The 23460-nt window shown below is 46.1% G+C and overlaps 2 long non-coding RNA genes across 3 annotated transcripts in view; one reads left to right on the top strand and one right to left on the bottom strand.

The window, feature by feature from the left end:
* LOC137843729 (uncharacterized) overlaps nucleotides 1–23460 on the top strand; it is a 153718-nt gene that overhangs the window by 67943 nt on the left and 62315 nt on the right. For both annotated transcript variants that reach the window (XR_011089653.1, XR_011089652.1), the window contains exon 2: nucleotides 13228–13354. This is a non-coding gene — a long non-coding RNA (uncharacterized lncRNA). The remainder of the gene's footprint in view (nucleotides 1–13227; nucleotides 13355–23460) is intronic.
* Nucleotides 5157–12452, bottom strand: LOC137843730 (uncharacterized). Its single transcript, XR_011089654.1, has 3 exons — nucleotides 12078–12452; nucleotides 5732–5981; nucleotides 5157–5605 (listed from the first exon to the last, which is right to left on the bottom strand). It is a non-coding gene; the product is annotated as an uncharacterized lncRNA (long non-coding RNA).

The following is a 23460-nucleotide window of genomic DNA, read 5'->3' as shown; positions in this document are numbered from 1 at the left end:
GGGAATTTGAGTGGGATTGGTGGGGGTGATGGATGGTGGGTTTAGAAAACGAAGTCTGAGAGATCAATAGAAGAATATACAACCAATGCATCATGCAAGCTCTTCTTGTCTGTGCAGCACTAAATCAAAAATAATGAATGGCAGGCTTTTCAACCTTGGCACCTCCAGTCTTCCCCAGTGGAACAGCAGCCAGTGACTGATATGGATTATGCTGCTTTCTAGCATATTTCCTTTGCTTTCCTAATAGTCTTGGCATTGAATCATGATGTTCTGTTTTTAATATCCTTTCCTTCCTCCAGTGCTACCTACCTCTATCCCCATGTAATTTCCATCTTGCAGGCGCCTTGCCCATCTTACACTCCCTTTGCTCGTCGTGTATCGAGGCAATCTATTGCAGGCTGGGTTCCTCTGGAGCTCGCGCTGGTTTATTTCTTAATTTCCGAGTGAGTTACCTCTCCCAGGGGCTCTGTTGCAGCCGTGAACAGTCAGGTGCATCAGGAGCTTTAAATTCCTCTCTGGTTGTGAGCCAGTTCCTGCCGGTGCTTGTCAGACCCAAGACTTCTCTGTGTAAGGGAAATGCACGAGCAAGGAAGGAGAGGACATTAAGGTGGCACAAGCTCACAGCCTGGGCTCCCCACCACCGCTGCCCTAAGGGAGAGCAAATGACAGCTGGAGTTCCTCAGGAGTTAAAGTTTTTGAATCAGAGCAGGAATTCACCAAAGAGGCACGGAGATTGACTGCCCTCTTCTATCATCCCTCTTACCTTTGCAAGGTCATTTACACCATGAAAAGCAATTGCCTTATTTTATTGCGTTATATATTTGTAATAAACTCTCTTGGTAGCAGCTAAAGTGACACTGATCTAAGCACTGAAAATTTCCTGGATCAGATCTCTCTGCTTGCTCCAGTGGGAATATTTACATCCCTCCGTACAGCTCGCTTGGCCCAGCTGCAAATGACGAGCGCCTTGTTCTTATGCTCTTGACGTAAATCAGCTGCAAGCTCTGCCCAGCCCGTAGACTTATGCCATTGCGACAAAAACACGTGAGGATACGGTCAGAACATTAGCTTGGCAAAAAGCTCCCGAAGTTACTCCTAAAGATGGTGTAGATAAACCCACTTTGCTTTGTCGGAAAGGGGATCGGTCGTGTCAGAACAGAAGAGGCCAGGAGCAAACTGCTGAAGGGCTTCGTAAACATCACATTATGTGCCATGGAAAGCCAGGTCTAGGCTTGTGTTTAAATTAAATATATATATATATATATAAAAGCCTTGAGAACCATATGGGAAATTTCTATTGCATTACATCATGACTGCCCCGAAAGCAACAACAAAATTATCATAGGCTTCTGGAAGGACAGGATTGAACAGCATCTTAAGAAACAAGTGCTCCAAAATTTTATTACTGGATGGGGACAATGAGAAAGGAAAAACCTAATTCAAAATCATGACAACAGCACACCCCTGGAGAGAATGCTGAAAACACACATCCAAAAATAAACTCCAGCAAGAGAGAGAGAGAATAATAGAATTGTATCTTGATCTGGCTCTGAATGAGAACTTCTAGAAAGAAATAGGAGAGGCAGAAGATCTGTGTTATCTATCAAGTCAATTGATTGTTGTATCCAAAGCTTGGCTCAGTAATAAATGAGGATGCCACTCATCTGGGTTTCTGGTCTATTTAGAATATTTTTAGAACTCTTTACAAAAAAATATTCTGATTAATCTCTTGAATTTTCCTTTGCTCACTGAGACTTAAAGCAACATCGGATGTAATTATCCTGTGACTGGAAGGGATGTAATGAAGGCAGATACAAATCCTTGTGACAGCTTAGAGCGGCAGTGAGAATATTTATCCATCTAGGAACTAAAAGGATGAGTGCTGTGTTAGTGCCTGAGCCTTTTTCAAGAAAAAAAAAAAAAAAAAAAAGGGATTTAGCTGCCAGTGTGGGCAAAGCTGTTTTTTTCTGTTTTGCAAACAGAGGAACTGAGGTGGAGTCGGAGCCCCAGAAAGATGCAATCGCAGATCGCAGTCAGGCCTGGTGTGGTACCAAGAACCCAGATCTCTGCATCCTACCTTAGGGCTTCAAACCTTCCTCCTGATCCTCAAGCAGCCCAGGAACTGGGTTTCTCAGCGTGATAAAACCAGCTTTCCAGGGGCCAAGAAGATTTTGAGGGCTGTGTTTTTTGGGATGCTGAATCTTGAGGCTGGCTCTTGCACCAAGCAGGCTGGGCGCCTGAGCAGATGCCTCCTTCCCTCCCCACGTGCAGCCAGCTGTTCCTGCCATGTGTCTCCCCCTCCTGACACCCCAGTGCAGATGTCTGGACAAGGAGCTGGTGCCTGGCTGTCCCTTCAGCACATCTCCTGCAGTGCCTTGCAGCCTGAAGAAGATAAATGTTTGTTAAGCCGCACCTGCTTGCTTGAATAATTCCCCACTAAAGGAGGCCACTTACCAGTAATTCATTACCAAACCTTTATTAGCATAAACAAGGCTGTGAGAAGTAAGCGTAGATTTCCCTGTTCCTTACAGTTTATCAGTTGTGGTTTCTATTAAGATTTACCAGTACATCTTCCCCTCTCTTGCTTTCCCACATCTCAGCTCTGCAGCATAATCTTGTCATATTGTGGACATTTATATCTGTTTTCCTGGCTTGTTTTTATGCGGTAGACTAAAGAGGAAAAAAAAAAAAAAAAACAAAAACCAACAAACCAAAACAGAGCTTTCTCATTTGGAGGAAAGCAAATGTGCAGCCTGCAGTCTGCTCAGCATCACCTGGCAAGAGGCACGCAGCTATTGCTCAGCATTTCTCCCCTAGCTCTGCAGTGCCTTTTCCTCCCTCCCAGCTGAGGGCACTGGCTGAAGGGTGAAGGTTGGACCCTTTGGTGCCACCAGGTAGCTGCAGCAGCCTGGGTGGTTATTTCCAGATAAAGCTTGTCATAGCTGGACCGACAGATAAGGTGTTCTCCCTCCTTGTAGCTGCGAGCTCTGGCCCTTTTGGTCTGCTGCATTAGAAACCTTTGAGGCTCTCTCTTTTTCCTTTGCGTGGCTGCTAGGAATTTAGAGAAAATAAAAAAAAATGTGGTTTGCTGGTTAGAGTTTGGCAAATCTATGCTAACAAGACAAAGTAGATGTTCCCAATACCCATTTTGAGGTTCTCTTACCACAACGTGTCGATAATACATAAGGAGCAATTGGCGGTCAATGTTGATCTCCAGTAATGATTCTCTGCAGCTTGAGCCAAAAAGCCTTTGGCTTTGTAAAGTTTGCGGAATGAGCATGGGAAGAGAGAAATGATGATTATTGTCCACTCCGTTCTCTTGTCACCTCTGGTTGTGGTCTCTTTCAAAGCTGCAGGTGTTTTGTCCTTGCCTGTTATCCTCGAGATATTCCTGGAAGCTATCTCGTTTCTTTAGCAAAAGGTTTATTGGCACATCCCCTGCAGTCATTAACAGGGATATAAGCAGCATCTAAGCTTTGTCCTGGCTCACAGTTCTGGCTCACTGCAGTCATTCCTGAGATTTCCTACATGGAGGCATTCCTGCCTCCAAATCTTGTGCTGAAATCTCAGCAATGAATGGGTTTAAAGAGCTGCAATGAGCCATCCTGTGACAGGAGCTTGTAGCATCCACTGCGAAGCTGCTGTCACACCTTATACCAGCCAGGGTGTCAGGAGAATTGTCAGAAAAACTCAATCTTTGCATTTTTGTTTTTTTCTTTCCAGTTTCTAACTTAAACCGCTGCTAAGAATACACGATGCTACTTGCCATCTAGAGCTGAGGAGGTTCCGTACCAAAAGTGGTTTTCCATCACTTGCTGCATACTTCTGAAGCCCTCGAAGTGCAAACAACTTCTGCTCTTTCTGTATGCATTGTACTCGTTCTTTGTGGAGCACATTATGCAATTTACCTCTTAAGATTCTGCTCCCTTGTCACAGCAGTGAGTGATCTTAATAGAGGGAGATATTTTAAATGAGCGTTGCCTTAAACTTTTCATAGGGAAGGCAGCATGTGGGGAAAACAATGAAACTGTACCTAACGCCGTGATTCGCTTTGATTTGATTCTTGAGCTTATAAACCAAAGAACCCATGTTTTGTAAGTAATGTATGCAATAGGCCAACTTCTCAGCTGGAGTAAGCTGGCAACATGCTAGGGTCATGGGAGGGATGGGTTTTGCTGTAGCTGAGAACGTTTTCTGATGTCAAGTAGAAGTACTTCAGTTTCTAGGGAATGTGATCCCATCTGCCTAACATGGAGGAGTCAAGTGAGCTGAAAGGCACTAATTGGTTCTCCCATCAGGGGAAGATTTGTGCTTTCAGCTTTGTCCCAAGTTCAATGTCAAGCAGAAAAAAGAGCTGCAGCTCTGCAACCGATACCACGGGCCAAGCAGTGGTGCTCGTCCTGTTCTTTTCTTTAACTGAAGCTTTGCCTTAGTGAGTGCTGCTCCTCACCAGGACCAGGTGCTGCTTCAGTGTGCTTTGATTCTGGGGAGCACCAGGTCACTTTGGGGTCCCAGGTCACCAAGGGAAGTGTCTTCTAAACCAAGAAGCATCTTGCAGAGGAGGTGCTGGAAGCCCAGAGAGCATTGGCTGCCCCCCTGCCTTCAGAGAAGGTGCACACCATGGTAAAGATGCAGTTGAGGACCCCCTGCTCTTAATTTAAAGATGGAGAAGTTGACGAATGTGAGTCTTTCCATGTAGTTTCTTGCTGATGGTGGAATGGGGTGGCTTTTTGTTTCAGTTGTTCCAAGTCACTGTGCTACAAGGAAGGAGCTGAACGTCCCCTGTCCTGCCCGGTCTGCCCCTGACCTTGGAGGTTTGGGAGAATTGTCTGTCCCTGACTCTCGCCTACTGCCTTAGGCCTGGGGGGTGCACAGCAGAAACGCCTCTCAGATCAGAAGGAAAGATCCAAAAAGCCATTCACCACCGTGATTGCATCAGTGCATTAGCAGGAAGCTGGGGAGGGTTACACACAGGAGTCCCCTCCCGACTGCAGACCCAGAGAAGCAGGATTAGAAGGAAAAACTTGAGAGGGGAAGGAGAGGAACATTTTCCGTGGTATTTTCAGCCAAAGAGCTTGGTCTAATCCTTGTCCTCCCCTGAGGCTCTGCATGACCTTAAGCCAATCGCTTCCTGGCGCGCTAAGCAGGGTTTGATTGCGTTGATCACTTCAAGTCTCAGGATGGCAAACGCCACGCAAGAGCTAAGCACTAATACAACTTTTAATCAAACGCAGCTACAGGTGCTTTACTGCAACCTTTAGAGGAGCGGTTCCTCCTCCTGCCAGGGTCCTGTGGGAGGGAAACCTGCTGTCACCCCCTACCAGCCCAGGGCTCAGCACCTCTTGGGGTGAGGGAAAGCAAAGCCACTGCTCTTGTGACACCTGAGGTCAGGTAATGCCTGGCACCAGGAGACTTAGCCTTGAATATATTTGTATTAATCACTGGAAACCCTTTTAGTGACCTTTTGGAGAACTTGCCAGCAGTCAGGGTGCTCCTGTCCTGGTCTGCAGCAGGAGAGCAAAGGTCTCCCAGAGTGATTCTCTCATGAATCATTCGGCTTCTTTCGCTCTGGCCCAGCACCAAACCGTGTACAACTCCAAAATACCTGTTCACAGGGTGGGAGCAAGGAATTAAGTTTAGTGCCTGCAGAATTGTATGCAATTCTTCTCCCAAAGCCGTGCACTGCAGGGAATAGAGGAGTGTATGTTATGCTGACATCTTCCAAACTCACCAAGAGATACAGCGGCTGTTTTAGACTTGCTGAGACACCGTCAAGCAATTTGGCTCTGCAAATGGGCTCTCAGGCTTTAAGGGCTCAGTTACTCGGGGTGATGTGAGTAGCATTTGTTCTCTGGAGGGATGACGAGGAGGGGAAGGTGGATTCTGTCTCCCACAGCTGGGTGCCCACCACCAACTCACAAGATCCTCGGGTTTCCTCTCTATAGAACAGAGCCATAAATTTCCTGCTGTCTTTGGAAATCCTAGGATGAAATAGGGAAGCACAAATCAATGGTTATGGGGAAGAAGGGAAGGATATAGAGCAATATAATTGATATTCTCATTTCTCAGGCAAAATGATTTAGGGCTTTGTTTTTAAAGAGCATTGAGATTTATAAACTCACAAGGCCAGGCTGTCTTCTGGTGTAAATTGTCATTGCTATTTCAGTTAACATCAGCTGTGATTCTGGGCCATGGCTGAATTTCTGTAGCTTATTAATAGGACTCTGTTGACTGTTATCATTTGGTTTAACCAACACTTTCTGTCTCATAGTCTACATATCTCGAAAGCCATTCTTCAGCTGGGGCTGTGTTGATAAAACTGATTAGCAGAAGGGAGGGAGGAAGAAATGTGTTCGTGGTGAAAAGGGCAGTACATCAAGCTAAAATGCTGGAGAAATGCTGAGTTCACAGAACGCACCAGGAATTATTAACCTTTGCATGAAAGCTGTGCTGCACAGTGGTAGGAAATTTGCCTAAGTTGGACTGCAGCATCTCTCTGACACCCCTTGGCATATGGGGAAAATAACCGCAGCAGCGTTGATGGAGAGCCTGATTGTTACTCTTCCTTGACATCTTCATCCAGCTACTTCAGAGCACCCCTGCCTTAATTCAGCCATGAAACAACGCTTGGCTCTCCTTGAATCTTTGCCAGGTAATGTGTTAGAGGGGAATTTCTCTGCGCAGCAGACTGCAGTGGGCCTTTCCAGTATGGGCATGGATGCTTTGAGAGTCTGGAAAGAGTTTTCAGCCACACGTATGGATTCGTCTGGAGGCACTGTAAGAGCATCCCAGTGTCTGTCACACACCTGTGACAGGCTAACGTGGTCAGATCAAGGTACATCTGTACCTGTGGGGAAAATTCAGCTTTGGCGACCTCCAAAGAAACCATTTTGGGGTTAGTGGTGCCCTTCTGCCCTTTTATAAAGCAATGCATCAGTTCTGGCGTGGAAACCAGAACGTGATCAGCTCTTTGGAGATGTGCACAATGAAGGGTTTGAATCCTTTTGAAATGAAATGTTTTGGCTTCGGATGCGTTCAAATGTTTTGTCTTTCTGAAAATAAATAAATAATGTGGCTTCCCTTCCTACCTCTTCCCCTGAAGCTGCATTATTTAGTAAATAAAGTAAAAATCTAGTTTGGGGAAGAAACAAATCCCTTGAAAATTAAATAACAGCTTAACAAGCAAGGTTGATTGATGTATTGTTTGACATCTAGGAGGTAGGCAGCTATCTAGATGTGGCGTGTCTGGCTAAATCGCTTTCAGTCTCTTTTCAGAACGTAGTGTTACCAAAGGTTACATACTCGGGAAAATAAAGCATAATTGCTCTGCATCACCATCTAGAGAGCACAGTTAGAATTAAGCCTCTACATTCTTGCCAGTAAATGGTATAACATCATAATTTTGATGGGTATCCTTTCTGGTTTTAGTGCTATTTACTCTCTAAAGCAGCCCCTATTTATAATATATATTCTATTGCCACATCTGCTTTGTCCATATGGAAAAGAATTTTCCGTTTTTACTCCCCTTCCATATGGAGCAGGAGGCGGGCTTTTGGTGAGTGTGGGCAGGTTAGAATGGGGATAAATAATAGGAAACACTCCCCGTGTCAGCCACCTTAGAAGCAAAATATTTTGGCCTGCTCCAGAGCTGGCCTTCTCCCAAAGGGAGCTGTGATCTACATCTCCGAAGCGCTTGAATATTGCCAACGACGAAGCGCGCCGCCGAGCCGTGCGTTGTGATTCACATTGTGTCGCGCGTGGTTATGTGTTGCTACAAGAATTAACGATGAAATGATGAATGCTGAGCTTTGTTCCGTCTCTCCGGGAAAATGCCTCTATTTGGCTAGGGTGCATTGTAGGATTACTTGTTGTTACCGAGGTAAAGTCCCGTGGGCCAAGGTTTCCCCCCTGACAGCCCGCTGCCGCAAGCTGCCTGGGGTCTTCCTGTGAATAATGGCACGTTTGCGTGTTTTAATCAGCTGCAATTTTGCAAACGGTTTTTATGATTTAGCAAGTCCATTAAAACTGACATTTGTTCTGCTCTGACACTCGTGAGGAGCTCCACAGAGCATAAACACTGGAAATTACTTGTAGGGAAGAAGATATTAAAATTCCCCAGCCCTTTCGTGCGCTTGTCTGAGAATTTCTGCTACCTTGTGCGGTGCCAGCTTGGAGCCGAGCCACTTGGTGTGTGCCTGAGGTTTTTTTCTGCGTGCTGACTTGGGGCAGGGTGCTCCAGGCTGTCGTAGAGACAAAACACATGTATTTATGGTGACGTGCCTCCTGCGTGCTTTGCAGAGCTATATCTTAAGGCTGAAGCAGAGGCTAAGTTGAAGTGGATGGGGGACATGACCCTTGGGAGCAGAAGGGTTAGTAAATGCAATGTGTCTTATTAAATGTGTGTTGTGTGAAAACAGCATATGTACCAACTGTTCCTTCCCATCGTCTCCTCTATTTATGACCTGAATTTATCCTAGTTCCACAGTAGATTCTTTGCAGGTTTTGCACAAGGCTTAAACCAAATCCCATCCATATTTCTGTTGAGTCCAGGGCAGTTTCAGAGTGAAGGTTGAGATTGGTCCCCTCCTGTTCTCCATCTAGCCCTGTTTCCCTAGAGAAAACACGTTCCTGGAGTTCAGGTCCTGTCTGTCCCTCCAGGGCTCCTCTCCAGCAAGAAGACCTGCCCCTTCATGTTTGAATATCAGCTTGGCACTAAAAACGAGTCCTCCAGAAGCCTCGTGTCTTTGATATGAAGCTAACATCAACATTTCAGCTGTGAAACACAGCCTGCAGATTGACAGCTTTCAGGAAGCAGGTTTTTTCCATCCCTGATGCAGTTCTTCTCACTCATCCTATTCAGACAGCAGTACGAAGCCCCTCTTAGAGGGGAAGAGCTCTCCAACAGCGTCTGGAAATGTATCAAATAGTCTTTTTTTTTTTTTTTTTTTTTTCCCAGCTGTCATTTTTTTTGCACTGGTTTATTTTGTGCATTTTTTAAAAATGTTTTTGCATATCAGTTGTGGATTATTTCAAGCCATACCTTCTCTTGGCATGGAAGGCTTCTCCGAATTTACAGCTGTCACAGTGGTCCTTGCCAGGAAGGGCAAGGCTGGGGTTTAGGCAGTTGAGCTTCCACTGATTCCTCTGAAGTTCTTTCCAGCCTCACGTTTGAGCATGCGCGGACTTTTTTTCTGATATTAGGACTAAAGGGTTGTTCTTGTTTTCCCCTCTTAAATATTTAACTGTATTTACCATAAAACCCAAACAAATAAGCAAAACCCTAAATGGCAATTGTATAAAGGCTTGGTGGGCAGTACGAATATACCGATAATGGCCAAGATATGATTTCTCGTGCAGAGGGCAGTGCTAATTGTTCCCAACTCCAGCATGACCTGTGGGTAAGCCTGGGAATGAGGCTGGCATTACGGGGTGGGCAGGATTTCTTTGGCAGGTGCGTGTCCTTCAGGAACAGATCTGTAGGTGCTAGATCTTCAGTGGGGATCTTGGTGGCATCTGTGGAAGTGGGAAGCGCTGGGAAGAGACAGATCAGCACGTAGGTGGCTGTCTGAAGTTACCAAGATACAGGCAAATGCCCAGCTGGGGGGGAATCTGGCTGGCTGGAAACAGCAACTTGGGCTTTGTGGGAGGGGGGGAGGTGATGAAAAATGATGGAACCTGTTGCGAGACGTTGAGAAGCGAGGACTTGTCTTGATTAGGGAACATGGAGGCTGCAGGCTGTGACTGGTTTAAAAATAAAAATAAAATCTAGCCTGATTTCATTTGCAATACGGTGAGGAAGGCCACAGGATCTGATCAGAGGCTGAATGTGAACCCACTCCAGAATTCCAAGGCAGCTTCTCTGTTGCTTTTCCCACCCTCTTATGGGCTTCTGCACTTCTCAGTTCCCTTCGACCACGAGCAGATGAATTACTGCTCGTCTCATCTGCTGCCAGCGAGGAAAAGCTGGTGATGTGTTCCCTACCTCGAGGGCAGTGTTACCAGAAACTTCCCCTTGCTGTTCCGACCGCTCCTGTTGCACTTCATAGCAGCATGCAGCAGGATGTGCCTGTGATACCTGCAGCCTTCATTTGTAGTCCTAGGAGCTTTAGATAAGCATCAGGAGCTGGATCCTTGGGCTGTGCAAATTGGCTCCATTTCGCCGCCGAAGTAAGTAGAGCTATTCTCTGTTAAAATACTCGAGAAAAATCTCACTTATCTGCTCCCTAGGGCTGAATTAGGTGAGCATCACATAATCTTTAATGTCTTTCTGCTCCCTCCCCCCTAGGAAGACAAGGGAGCCCTATTATCGCCAATTTTCCTGATGGGAAGCTGGGGTCGGGCAGGCTGCGATGTGCACGCCGTGTCTCGTCCCGAGGCCCCGCGATCTCTGCGCATCTCCTCTGGCCTGCCAGGCCCTACTCCTCAGCCACGCTTAGGTGCCTAATTTCTCCGGAGGTGTTTAGAGGTTTAATCCTTTTAAAGAGGCGATTCAAAGTTGCTGGCTGAAATAATCGCATTGGGTTCTGTATCAAAGCAGGAGCTACACCTGGAAGTCAGGATTAGCAGGCTAAGCACCACTCCTGCTTTCTCCTCCCCATTAGTAGAGAAATCCCCAAATCAAGTGCCCAGCCTCTTGCAGTCCCAGCTTTCCCAGCTTGGTGACTTCCAGTTATTTAGGAAGGACCTTTCCTTCTCCTTTTTGGAGCCTGAAAGCAAAAGCAGCGCAGGCTGGCAGCTAAAATTCCCCTTACAAAGGCTTCCTTGCTCCTGCTCAGATTTAAACTGTCACCACAACGAAGCACCAGAAATGAGCAGATTGAAAAGCAAAAGCTGTGTGATGCTTGATGTCTTGTAATGTGTTAACAAGCCCCAAATTTACACTGTCAGTAAGAACCCCCAAGGAAAAGTGGAAGTAATTCCAACCAGGGGAGTGTCTCCCGTCCTGCTGCTCTGGCTTTCACTTCTAATTTTGGCAAACAAAGTAAACACGGAAAACACAGTGTTTGTGCAAATTGCTCTTAGAGAAATATGGACTTATTCTGAGCTTCTTTTGAATTTGTGTTTTAGCCTGTGATTGCACAACAAAAGGAAAAGTATTTTGAGATCAAGGCTGAAAAGGAATTGCTGTTTGCCCACAAAATAAATGGTGCGGTTATCTTCTCATCTCCGATCAGTTTTGATTTAAATTAATCTGCCACTTGAGTGTTCAAATCCCTTGGGTTGCCTAAGAAATGACGCATCGAGCTGATAACATGAGCTGTCTACGTTCTGCTCTGGAGCTGTCACCGTTCCAGCGCTGCAGACCCATGTTGGGGTGCTGGGGGGCTGCTGGCACCCCCCATGCCCAAGCTGAGTGACCCAGGTAGGGTTTAGAAACAGGTCTCGTACTTAGAGCAAAATACTCATTTGTCCCCTGCACTAATCTCAGTTCTCTACTCTTTTTTAGTTTTTATTTTTCTTATCGTGGAAGCGTTCGTTGGGGGATTTAGAGGTTAGGAAACCGATGCACCTTATTGCCACTGCAGGAGCGCAGCGTGCGTGGAGGTGCTCTGCTTTCTGCAATCTCTGCTGCCATCGTTCCTAGAAGCAATTGAAAAGGGAGAGAAGCTGGAAGAGGTACAGAGGGGCCATCCAGTTTGCAGTGCCACAAATGAAACATTATGAAAAATGCCTGCCAACTGAGAGAATTTATCATCAGGGAGCTGTCAATCAATTGCGGAAAAGTAAGGGGGAGAGAGGAGAAGAAACAATCAAAAAAAAAAAAAAAGCACAAGTCCTTTTATAAAGCCCTTATTTTAAGTAATGTTTGCTAAATTACTTTTTTCTCTCAAGCTCAAAGAATAAAATATTGGTTCTTTTTTTTTCTTTTTTTTTTTTTTTTCTACTTTTGATTCTCAGTTCTGGAGTATGTTAACATTTTTTTTAAGGGAGGAAAGAGATGAAAGGATCAGTAGATATTGGGGATCCCAAAGCCACAACAGTCATCGTTACGCCCCACAGTCAAACACGGCTGCCCCTGAGCTAATGGACCTGCAGAGTTCAGTGGCTGGAAAGGGAGATAAATATTCAGGTCTTACCTTTAATGCAAAAGTCTGTGAACAGAGATGACATTTCCTGTGTGTTCTCTGCATGTTCAGCTCTTCCTTGTATTAATGTAAATAGAAAAAGAGCTTGGATCTGAGGGAGAGCTGACCTCACCTCCTGCCCTTCCTTATTTTTGACTGACAGGCACTGAAATTGCTTGGTTTGAATGTCAGGAGGAAGAGGTGCAATAATACCCTTTGATATTAATCATCACAGGTGCATGGGAAATAAAAAGAGGGGAGGCATCAAAGTGAAATAAAAATGCAAACTAAGCTTGCACATCTTTTGGCTTGCTGAGGTTATTAGGTCTTGCCTCTAGTGCTGTCCTGCCTGGTATCCTCATGCAAATCCAGCCTGCTTTCTGCTGCTTTCAGGCTTTGCTGCCCACACAAGAAAATTGTGTGGTGGCTTCATTCATTCACTACCGCACTGGCACTGATTTTATTTCAGTCGTGCCCTCCTCTTCCTGTGCTGGGAGGGGGAGCAGAGACACGTTGGGTTTTGTGTTTGCATTTCAGCAAGTGCTCTGCCTGTAAATCTTTACTTAAAATCAGGAAGCAAAACCTGCTTTCCAGTGGCTTTCCTCCCCTCTTGCAGCACGAGAACATTCAGAACTGCAGTGTCTTTAGTAAATATCCCCTGTTTCTTCAATTTCCATTTGTCTGTTTTTAAACCAAAAGCAGCAGGGAAACTTCTAGGACATGTGCAGCTTGTGGACATGAGTCTCCAAGTGTATTTATTCTTTGGTTGCAGAGGTCTGCGATCCCTCCAGGGTTTTTTTTTTGCGCCGTGACTCGAGGGGCTTGGAGCAGATCTCAACAGGCAGCGATTGCAGGGCATTCATTCAAAGCAGGGCAAAGGCAATTTTCGATGGCCGGGCAAGGCCATCAGTTGGCTCCCGTTGGTAAAACCGAGGCCGTGCCATTTAATTTGCTGTGTAGGTTTAGTTGGGTATAGGGAGCTGAACAAAAACCCAGCTACAAAGGAAAATGAGCCTGGAACAGAAAATCCGGAGCTAACTAAGAGGCATTCAGCACCACTACAGCTATGGGCTCGCCTTTTTTTTGTGACTGTTTTACAGATGTGCTAAAAGCCTAAATCAGGTGGCTCTTATGGGTTGCTGATTGCCTTTGCTGTATTCAGATTGCAGGGCACGGAATATCATCCTCAAACAAGGGTCTCATCCGGAGAGCTCCAGGCACGCTGGCAATGGGCAGGAGATGCAATCTTACCACTTCTGTATTCCGGACAAGCAGTGCCAAGGCTTCAGGTCAGCTTTTCACCTCCTTCTGTTCCTTGGTGGGATTTGGGCTGGGGGTCTGGAGATATTGCTGATAAACTCGTGAAAAATGCAATGAAGTAAGAAGGTGTTTGGGAGAGAAAGTGGACAGAGGTGATTCCTATTTTGTGTTCTGACTGCGAGGCTGGGAAGGAAGGAAGGAAATCTTGAAACAAAATGTGATTGCTTTTTCAAAGCCCTGTAAAGCTTCAGCTCAGTGTAGGAGATCATGACAAGGTTAGATCGGTTCTTTTATTTAATCCAATCAAATTCATTCTGGGTCCTGATTTTCTAGCACAGCATGAAAAGTCCCTGATGACTCTGATACAAGTCTGTTATTACCTAATTGCTTTTCCATAAGGCTTTCACCTGATAATTCAGATATTGTTACAGCTGCTGAAACCTGATAATTCTTCTGCACTGCAATCTGCCTATATTTATTATTACTCGTGCTGTGGGAACAGTTTAAGGCTCAGAGAGATCAGGTCCTCGTTAATGACTACTGCTGCAGGCACCATGAGAGACATTCAGAAAAAAAAAAATCACAAAAAATCAAAACATGTGTTGAGGAGGAACACCAGGGTCCCAGGAGCTGGACTCAATTGATGATCCTTGTGGGTCCTTCCACCCCAGGACATTCAGATTCTGTGATTCTCCCACAAGGCCACTCCATCAGCAGCGTCTAAAAGAGGACCCTGCAATCCTAAAAGTGACAGCCAATATTTCATACTAAGCACTACACAGTCGATTTGTTCAATCCTATTTTATTTATTTATTTATTTTTAAAGTCTCTACCTGGGAGTCTGTCCCAGGCTTTCCCCAAGCTGGTGAGGAAAGAATTTCTCCTCGGGTTGCTCAGCAGTTAATGGCTCTCGGAGGGACGCATCCAGACTTTTGCAGCTCATTAGAGGAGTCATTAAAGGCTTTGGTAATTAAGCAGAAGGATACCGAGAATTTGATACAGCAAATTCTTCCCATACCTCTTTGTACTCAGCAAAGGTTTCTCTCTCCTTGGATCCCTGATGGTGTTTATGGGTTCTGCATAAACATATTTATCGCTGTGCCTGTGCCAGGGAAGGCTGGGAGGTTCTGTACAAGCAGCACCTCTGCAAGAATCATGGTATTATAATAATCCATGGCTAGGGCCTCCGGGTGCAAAGCAAAGCAGGAAGCATAACGTAGAGGGCCAGGGTGCTGGAGCTGACTGGTCTGAGCACGTCTTAGTTGGACCTGAGGGTTGCTCTTCAGAGTAAGGCAGCTTTGTCTTTTGACTTGTTGCAGGGACTTCGAATGTTTGAGGACAGCTTTTATTTTATTTTATTTTATTTTATTTTATTTTATTTTATTTTATTTTATTTTATTTTATTTTATTTTATTTTATTTTATTTTATTTTATTTTATTTTATTTTATTTTATTTTATTTTATTTTATTTTATTTCCCCCTTTGGACACGAAGTTGCTTACAATGCCTTACTCTCCTGAGTGATGCAAGTGACACGCTCTACCATGACATTAGTAAAGCTTTTGGCAATGCCTCCTAAGGCTTTTTAACATGGAAACTGAGCAGGTGGACTCTGGATAAGCAGCTTGTTGGGTGACAACTGACTGTGATAACACGAAACGGCTGTAACTTGGGAATGGGACGGTTCAGACTGAACACTGGGAAAAACATCAGTAACAGGGCTGTGTGAGACTGAAATTTGTTATCCCAAAAGGCAGAAGAATCTTAATCTCTGCAAATTTTTGAGAGGGAAAACCAGAACTGAACTGATCTGATTGTGATAATCCTGCCCTGAGCAATAGGTTGGGTTAGGTGCTGTCTGGAGGTCTTTTCCAACCAGCTTCATGTGACTATGAAATGCAGTAGTGGATCCATGTAGTGAAAGTCAAAAATAAAGTATTGGTAGGTGTGAAACTCAGAATTAACCCCCCAGCCTGGCTGCCTCTGTCTGAACGACTCAGGAGGCTGCTGTCCCTGGGGGTGGGCAGGTGGAGGGACTGGCTGCCAGTCCCGCAGAAGCAATGAAGTAAAACACTGTGCAGCCTCCCCCAGAAGGGGGGATGTACATGTAAATCTCCATCTGGATCCTAATAGAGACGATTAACTTGCTCAGCTTCAGCACAGCGGCTGACGGGCACCGTGGGTGTCTGCAGCGGTGCGAGGAAGAGGAGAGATGGGCACTCGGGGAGCTCCTCTGCTCACGCAGTCATTATATACTCAGTTAGCAATCACAGATTCCTCTGAATCCCACGGCTGATCGGTAATTTCCACTTGCTCTTGTCGCCTGAGCAGCCAGTGTCTCTTTATTCCCGGCCCCGTGTCACTTCTCTCCGGGAGGCAGCTAATCACTGGTTTCTCTGTGAGATGGAGAGGGCTCGATCTTGCTGTGGCCTGTCGTGTGCCGAGCTTCCCCGCTGAGCTGCCCTCCTGAAAATGGGCAGGGCAAAGTGTGAATGCTCCGGGGAAGCTTTCCTACCTGTCTGACACGAGTTGGGTTCTCTGCGGGCCTGCCTTAGGCACCTGCAAAGCAGCCCTCGTCTTAAAAAACTATGAGCAGAGAAAGGATGCTGTCAGGAGAGGGGACGTTAGGGGGTCGCCTTTGTCAGTCAAGGACATTAAGCCAAGCAGAGAGGGAGCAGGTCCGTCTGAAGATGTCCACAAGGCCATGTTTTGAAGGATTGCAGCCTGGCACATCACCAGTAAATGAATGCAAATTGCCTTGGATTCATCTACATCTCCGGACCTCAGTTAGCCTGTACCAGCTCATGTTATAGCCCACCTGACTTGGCGCTGGCTGGGCTATAAATGGGGGGTGACAGTGTTCCTGAAACAGTAAGATCCCCTAGAGGAAGGTGAATTTTTACAAGAAAGTTTTTAACCTGTGGAATTTTACAACAGAATTTATTTATTTATTATTTTTCTTGAGATGAGAGGCTTGTCTGGAGCAATCCTGAGAGGGCATCTCGCTGTTAAGGGTGGTTTTTCCTCTCTCCCATCAAAGACTCAAAGTATCCTGGCATATTAGGGAGTCCTTTGATAGCCATCTGCCCTTCCCCAGGGTTGTTACGGGAGGGAAAGGCAGTCAAGTGCTTTTTGCTTGGCTTCTTCTCCATCTCCTGGAGCACTGCACAGGGCCTGGCAGCCAGGTGCAGCAAGAAGCAGGGGGTGAGGATGGGAAGGGGTCGTTGGGACCCCTCTGTGTGGGAGAGGAGAGCAAGTGAGCCCTAAGCCAGGCAGGAATGGATCTGTCCTTAGGCTGGAGCCTGTCCAGAGAGCTGTATGCGTTTAGGCAAAGCTAATGTGACAGTTGCTGGTTTCTAGACAAGAACTGCTCTGGCCCGATCTAATAAGAAAAGCAATATATAGTGTGAAACCAATACAATTTCAGCCTATGAAGGAGCTACCCAAGCTATGTAGGCCTGAAGGATAAATGTATAAAGCTCCCGCAGCTGCCTACAGCGCTGTACGTGCTGTCCATGCTCCATGACAGACACAATTATTTATTGTTTGTCTTACACCAGCACCTAAAGGCTCCCGCGGGGACCTGGCCCCTTGTGCAGGGAGAGTTGCTGTCATAAAAACTTTGCACATCGAACTGCTGCTGGGGAATTGAGACCCGGCACAGCTTGGCTCTCCCCCAGCAGGCTCTGATGGTGATGGCTTGAGATGTTTGAGATGCTCCTGGCTCACGTTCCCTGCAGTAGGAACTCAGAGGAGGCTCTTGCTACAGTAATGGTCAGAAATGGGGATGGGGGGATGTGGATCAGGGCAAAATGCTGCAAGGAGCTGCCAGCCTGAGACCTGAGGCTTAACCAGGGAGTGGGGTTTGGGCACTGCCTGCGGGGATCCCAAGCTACAGCTGAATGCCACAGCCATGAAAAATGGCAACAGGAGACCTTCTGTACAGCGTCAATGATTTGTGTGGGCCCTTGTATTTGCTTCAGGAAAGTCAAAGGCAAAGCTGCAATCCCCTCTCTCTGTGCTTGCGACTCTGACAGATTTCCCAAAGCAGATTTTTAATTAGCCCCTCCCTCTGCAGTGCCCTCTGTAATTGTCACCCCCAAAATTTCAGGCTTTTCCCTGCTACGTAACAGAGATTTAGCAGCAGAAGGCTGGAGGGGAGCGCTCATATTACTGAGACTTTAACGAATTATACTACAGAACATTAACTGGTATGCCATAATGTATTATCATAATTAATTACAACTAAACTGCAGTTGTCGAATAAATGAACAAAGTACATTTCATGATGCATTATCCCTGCTTTTTTATTGTTTGTCCTCTTACTTGTTAAGCTAAAAATAATCAGTCTTTTGCAGTTGGTCGTCTTCTTGTCATGTAGTTCCACCACATCTGTAGTGTTTCAGGGAGGCTTTGTGTGCATGTGCCTAAAATGAATGCGCTAACAAGCATGAACATATTAATGAAAAAAAGCTCTAATGATAGCAACACAGAGGTCAGGATAACTTTCTTTTTTTGGCCTTTATGCAGTAATGTAGAAAAACAAAGTGTTGTGATGTTGGTAAGTCAGGCTTGTGCTATTTTGTCTGCTTTTGTCAGAGGTAAAAGAAAAAAATGGCATGCCATCCACGCACTTACTGCAAGGAAGAAGAGCAATAATAAAACAGGCCCCTCAGGTGATATATAGACCTTCCTCTAGGTATAGGAGACAACATCTTTGCAGATAATGTGTGGAATGACCTTCCCAAGGTCTTCTGAGCGTGATCTTCAGTTTCCAAATATCGGCAAAGCTTCACTGAAGGGGCTGGGCTTCATCTGATTTACTCCAGTTAGAGCTCATTTGGCAATTGCGGATAGCAGGAGGAGAAAGTTATGCCTTGGGTTAGTCAATTTGGTGGAGATCGTCAGGCAGCTCAGTCCTTTTCCATGGGTGTGATTGAGCTCTTCTTGTTCAAAATGGCCTCATTAGCTTCTAAAGAAGAAAATTGATCATCTGAGCACTAACCTGGTGGAGCAGGGGGAGGTTTTGTGCAGAAATCCACAAACCTGGTGCACAAAAACCTTGGGTTTGAGCACGTGCGCCTGCGTGAAAACACCCAGAGCCAGCTGTAAGAGATACAGTGCCACTTTTATAACCAGGGCAGGAAATTTCCTTGCTGAACAAAGCCTGTATCTGCCCCTGAACACTGGCACAAGTCCCCAGGCAGGTCCAGGGCCGGTGGCTGGCACCTTGCCCCCTGTGGGGACGCAGCAAGGAGCCCGAGCTGCTTCTCCATCACTTGCTGTCGCTAGGTGGGCACCGTAATTTTCTGGGAGGCAGATGCTCCTGTCAGTTGTTTTGTTTCCTTGCCAAGATGCATGTTACCTCCGGGAGCCCTTAGGGGTCCATTTACCAGGGATAATTAATTAAATTAACAGCCTTTTGTAGGCGTGCTGGAGGTTCATGTAACAAGTGTGCTTTGAAACAAGGCGCTGGATTCCAACAGCCGTTGGTAAACTGTGCTGGTTGAAGCTCTCTCGGCCACATCTTTCACTGGCATTAATCAGAAAGGAGTCAAATTCTGCCAATTTACCTTTTGCAAAGACCTGGCCCCTTTTATCTTTCCTCTTCTCTTTTGTATTTTCCCTTCTCTCGGCTCGGTATAGAAAATCTGTTTTTTCACGCATGCCAAAGACCAAAATCTTTAACCACTCCCTGTCAGCATGATTGCACATTGATTGTTCATCATCTTTCATATAATAGAATTAGGCCTCATTAAAATAATCTCTTCCCCCATGAGCCAGACTTGTTCAGTCTCCCACAGCCTGCCCAAATCGCCCCTTGGTCTAATTAAGGGAATCGACCATTTGCATCCATTCTCTCCTCCTTGGGAGACGAGGAGGAGGACGATGGGCAGGATGAGGTGCTGAGGATATCATTTCCCACCTGAAATAGGAAACAGCTGCCGGCTATCCCAGTAGCTTCGTGTTTTAGCAATGCTGGCCCTGGTGGGTTGTAATTATCCACGCCACCCAGGGTCATGGATCATCGCCCTGTAGCGAGACAGGCGGTTTGGCAGAAAGGTCAGCGGCTGCAGGGCTGCCTCCTTTCCTGCTCAGCTGCCAGTGGGTCTGCATGCCAATGGGCTCCGTGCTGGGTGCTGCGGCTTTGTTCGGCCTCGGAGCTGCTGGGATGGGTGAGACCAGGCAGAATAAAACAAGGGCTTCACCCAAACCTCCACGGGCACTGGGGAGAACTTCAGGCAACTGTTTGTGTGGGGGCTTGGAGAGCAAAATGTGTATTGTCAGGGCAGATTCTCTTTTGACTGGTCACTTGTAGGAATGGAGGCAAAAATATGGGCAAAAAATGAAATATTACCTTTTTCTTTTTAACCATTATCCTCTGTGAAGAAATGCGCTCATCTCATGGCATGGACTTGATCCTCTCCTCCTCCTACCTCAGTTTTGGGCTCCTTGCACTCAGGCTCGCAGCTGGACAGGAGGATTGTGGCGTAACTTGGGGACAGCAGCTGCTGATGTGGCAGGTTTTAAACAGTGAGCAGCTCTGCTGCAGGGTGGTGGCTGCCCGCTTTGCTCATCCAGCTGAGCTCAGAAGGGCTCTAGGTAGGGCCAGGTCAGCTGGGGAGAAATTTTGGGCAATTCCAAATTTCCTAAAATCTGGGGCAATTTTTAACATGCAGCACTGGCTGTGGAAAAGGGTCCGAGTGTGCTGAGCGGAGCCCAGACTGCAGGAGAGCTGGGACCAGGCTTTGAACTTTGCACTTGCACTACACCCATGTTGGGAGGAATCAGGATGCTGCAGCTTTGCAGCTGCTTATTACTCATCCTCCCAACACAGCAAAGCTTTGCCTGCTTTTTTGTAGCGATTCAGGATACCAGGAATGTGTCTCACAGCACACCGCCAGGCTGTGCCAGGTCCCGTGTTACACCTGCATCTTTTTACTCCATTCCCCGCCGATAAGCAGCAAGATAAAACCACTGTGGCAGCTTTCTCGTGTCTGCATGGTGCTTGCTGATTATGCCAAAATCCCCACGATCTCCTCTGCACATCTCACATATCAAAAGTCCGCAAATGCAGGACACGCTGCTGGCTCCAAACAAGAGCCCCTGGAAAACTAATGGCGTGGGATCAATTTCTTTAGCATTAGTGACGTTTTTATATCACCTCACAGCTGGGTGACTCTGCCTTTGTGATATAAATAATCGGCCGTAATAAAAATGAAAGAGCATCCGATTTGCTGCAAAAAAGACTTATGATGCAAACTTCAGCAAGGCTTAATGGAGAAGAACGCTCAGGGAGAGAGCTGGGTGTTTGGTGAAGGGGATGGACCAGGACTCCTGGTTTTCTTCCCAGCTCTGGCATGTGGTGCACTGCCAAGGCACTGCAAGAGTCAATATTCTGGCCTCTTGCTTCCTCCGGAGCTTTCTGCATGACTTTGCCTACATAACTGATTTATCCATGGTCTCTGACTAAAGTAGAAACAATTACAGAACTCGAGTGTTGTGATTTATCAAGGCTGGTAAAGTGCTTTCCAAATGAAGCATTAAAGTCAGAACATCATTTCTAGGCCTCCTCCAGATGCTCTGTCCCCACTGCTTTTAAGGTCCAGATGGCAGGTTGGTCTAAAAAAAAAAAGTGGACGTAGGTTTTATGCTAATGGTAGGGTGGCAGGCCTGAGGGAAAGCCAACACTGCCAGAGATGGAGAAAAATGGTCTGTTAGTGGGGGTTAGCCTTGTGCACGAGCTGTGTTTTGGGAGAATTAAATCCCCACCTTCAAGACTTTCCTCTAAAGTTCATCACTGAGCCGCAAACCCATGCTGAAGCAGGTTTTTGGTCCAAAAAACAGCTGAAGCAGGGTTTTGGTCCCCCAAGTGGTAGGAGCTCCAAGCTTGCTGTTATTTAGGGTGTCTGTTGTTCTCAGTGAACCCACCAAGCCCAGATGTGCCACGGCTGAGAACCCGAACTCCCTTTGGCTCTGGGCTTTTCCCCTATAGCCTGAAAGCTGCAGAGGGATTAGGTAGGAGAACACGGGACTGGAAGTGGCTGAGGACGGATCTGTTTTGTGAGCAACCCCTTTCTCCTCTTCCCTTGCCATGCTGCCATAAGGCATGATGAAAGGGCAGTGAGTGCAGCTGGGCTCTGCCTGCCACGGGATTCATTTATTTTCATAAAGGAGTCAAATTTCCACCGTTACGTTTTCATCTACAAACCATCAATATTTCAGGGCTGTGGCAAAGCCCCGAGTGGGGGAGGAGAGCTCCCTCAGTCTCAGAGGCTCTTTTCATAGTTAAAAGTTCACCGCAGAAAATCTGATGCTTAATAAATTGGAGCCTTCTCTGCTTTAAATCATTTTTACAGCAATTGCGGAAGAAAATATAATTATTACAAACTGGTCATTTGTTACTGAGAAATCTCATTAAATTGACTCCATGCTGGAAGGTTTGGTGAGGGGTGAGAGGGGGGTGAGAGGCAGAGACCTGACAGAGGGGTGGGAGAGAAGGCTCTTAATTACAGATTGATTATTTCTTGTGATTGAATGTGAAACGTAATCAGCTCATCCTTTCTAGTGGGGCAGATGGGAGCTTCAGGGACCTTTTTGTCTTCCTTGACCCACCAGTGTGGCATACTAATGACCTGGGGGTGCAAGGAGGAGCCGGTGCTGCTGAAGCACGTTTAGGTGAAGTCGGGCTGGGCCAGCAATTTAATGCGGTCACGTCTCATCATCATGTCTCTATTTCACACTGAACTAATCCTCCTGTACACCACAACCAGTCTGCTTTGCCCCCATTCAGGGTAGGTGCTTGGATAGACACATCCAAGCCAGCTTTGAGGTGTGCTTGAGGAGCTGGGAACGCACTGGGCTTGCTTCTGCTGAGCTCCTGGCTAACGTAGAACTTCAAAAAACCTCCTCTTCTCTGTAATCTCGCTCCCACCAAGAGTGATAAGTGTGTATGAATGTGTGTATGCTGGCTGACCGAGTCTGCAAGGTGGCACTGCTCTGAAATGGGGGGCGGCTGCAGGAGGGCACTGCCCCCTGCAGCAATCCAAGCTCCCCGATCATCCCTGCGCCGGGTACCCGCAGCCCCGGCGTGCAACAATAAGGAGGAAATCACTGCTGCTAAGGGGGACGTGATTCCTCTTATGTTCTTTCAGAGGAGAAGAATATTGTGTGTTTTGACATCGAAATGGAGCAATTGTTTTTGCAAAATGATTTTTCTCTAGTTTTAGACCTTTTTAGTGATTTCTTCTCTTGGATTCTTAAAGGAAAAAAAATTGCTGAAATATGACAAATTGATAGACCATAATGATCTAATCGTGTGTGATGTGTTCTTGAGAAAGAACAAAACGAAAAGCAAGAATCTATGCTAGGGTTTTAGGAAAATGATTCCCAGACATGTAGATTGCCTCTTATTAGGATTAAGAACAATACCTAGCACTTACCAGGGTATTTTCCTTCACAAAGATCCCCAAACTTTTTGCACTCCTGAGTGTAGAAGGTTATTCAAATATTGGAATAGTTATTCAGTGGTAAAACCAAATATTAGTGGAATACATTTTTGTCCAATTACCAGTATATGCATGGGATCTCGGGCAACAAAGCCTCCATAAAAAATTCATAATGGCTCAAGCACTCAGCCAGCTTCAGGGGAGCAATTATCTTTCCTTCATGGGTTAATACATTTTGCTCAAATAATAATAATCAGAACTAGTTGTAGTGACAAATAAATATAAAATAAAGGTTTGACAGTTCTGCGTTTTTACAAATGCTTCTGTTAACTGAAAATATTCCCTAAACTCACCTTGACTTTGCAGATATTTCCCCTTGTTTTGCAAGTGTTCCTTTTCTGTTTCTGGCTACATCTCAAAACCAACAAAATTAACGCACACACAAAACCACCAATAAAACACCTGAAATGCCACCCAGCTTTGGGATTTAACATTTTATCCCACTTTGCATCTGAAGTAATTGAAATACAGAGAAGTAATTTGCCAGACACCGCACACAAAGGAGCGCACGAAGCTGGAAGGAAACAGAACCAGAACTCCTGGATTCTGATCAAAACGGGGAAGAATGGTGCATTTCAAGGGTTTGGATGAGCTCAGGGCCCTGTGTGGTGTTTCTGGGAGCTGGC

This window comes from Anas acuta, chromosome 23 (assembly GCF_963932015.1).
Source record: "Anas acuta chromosome 23, bAnaAcu1.1, whole genome shotgun sequence".
Taxonomy (NCBI): Eukaryota; Metazoa; Chordata; class Aves; order Anseriformes; family Anatidae; genus Anas; species Anas acuta.
Note: the sequence above shows the minus strand (reverse complement) of the source record. Positions and strands in the feature narration are given on the sequence as shown.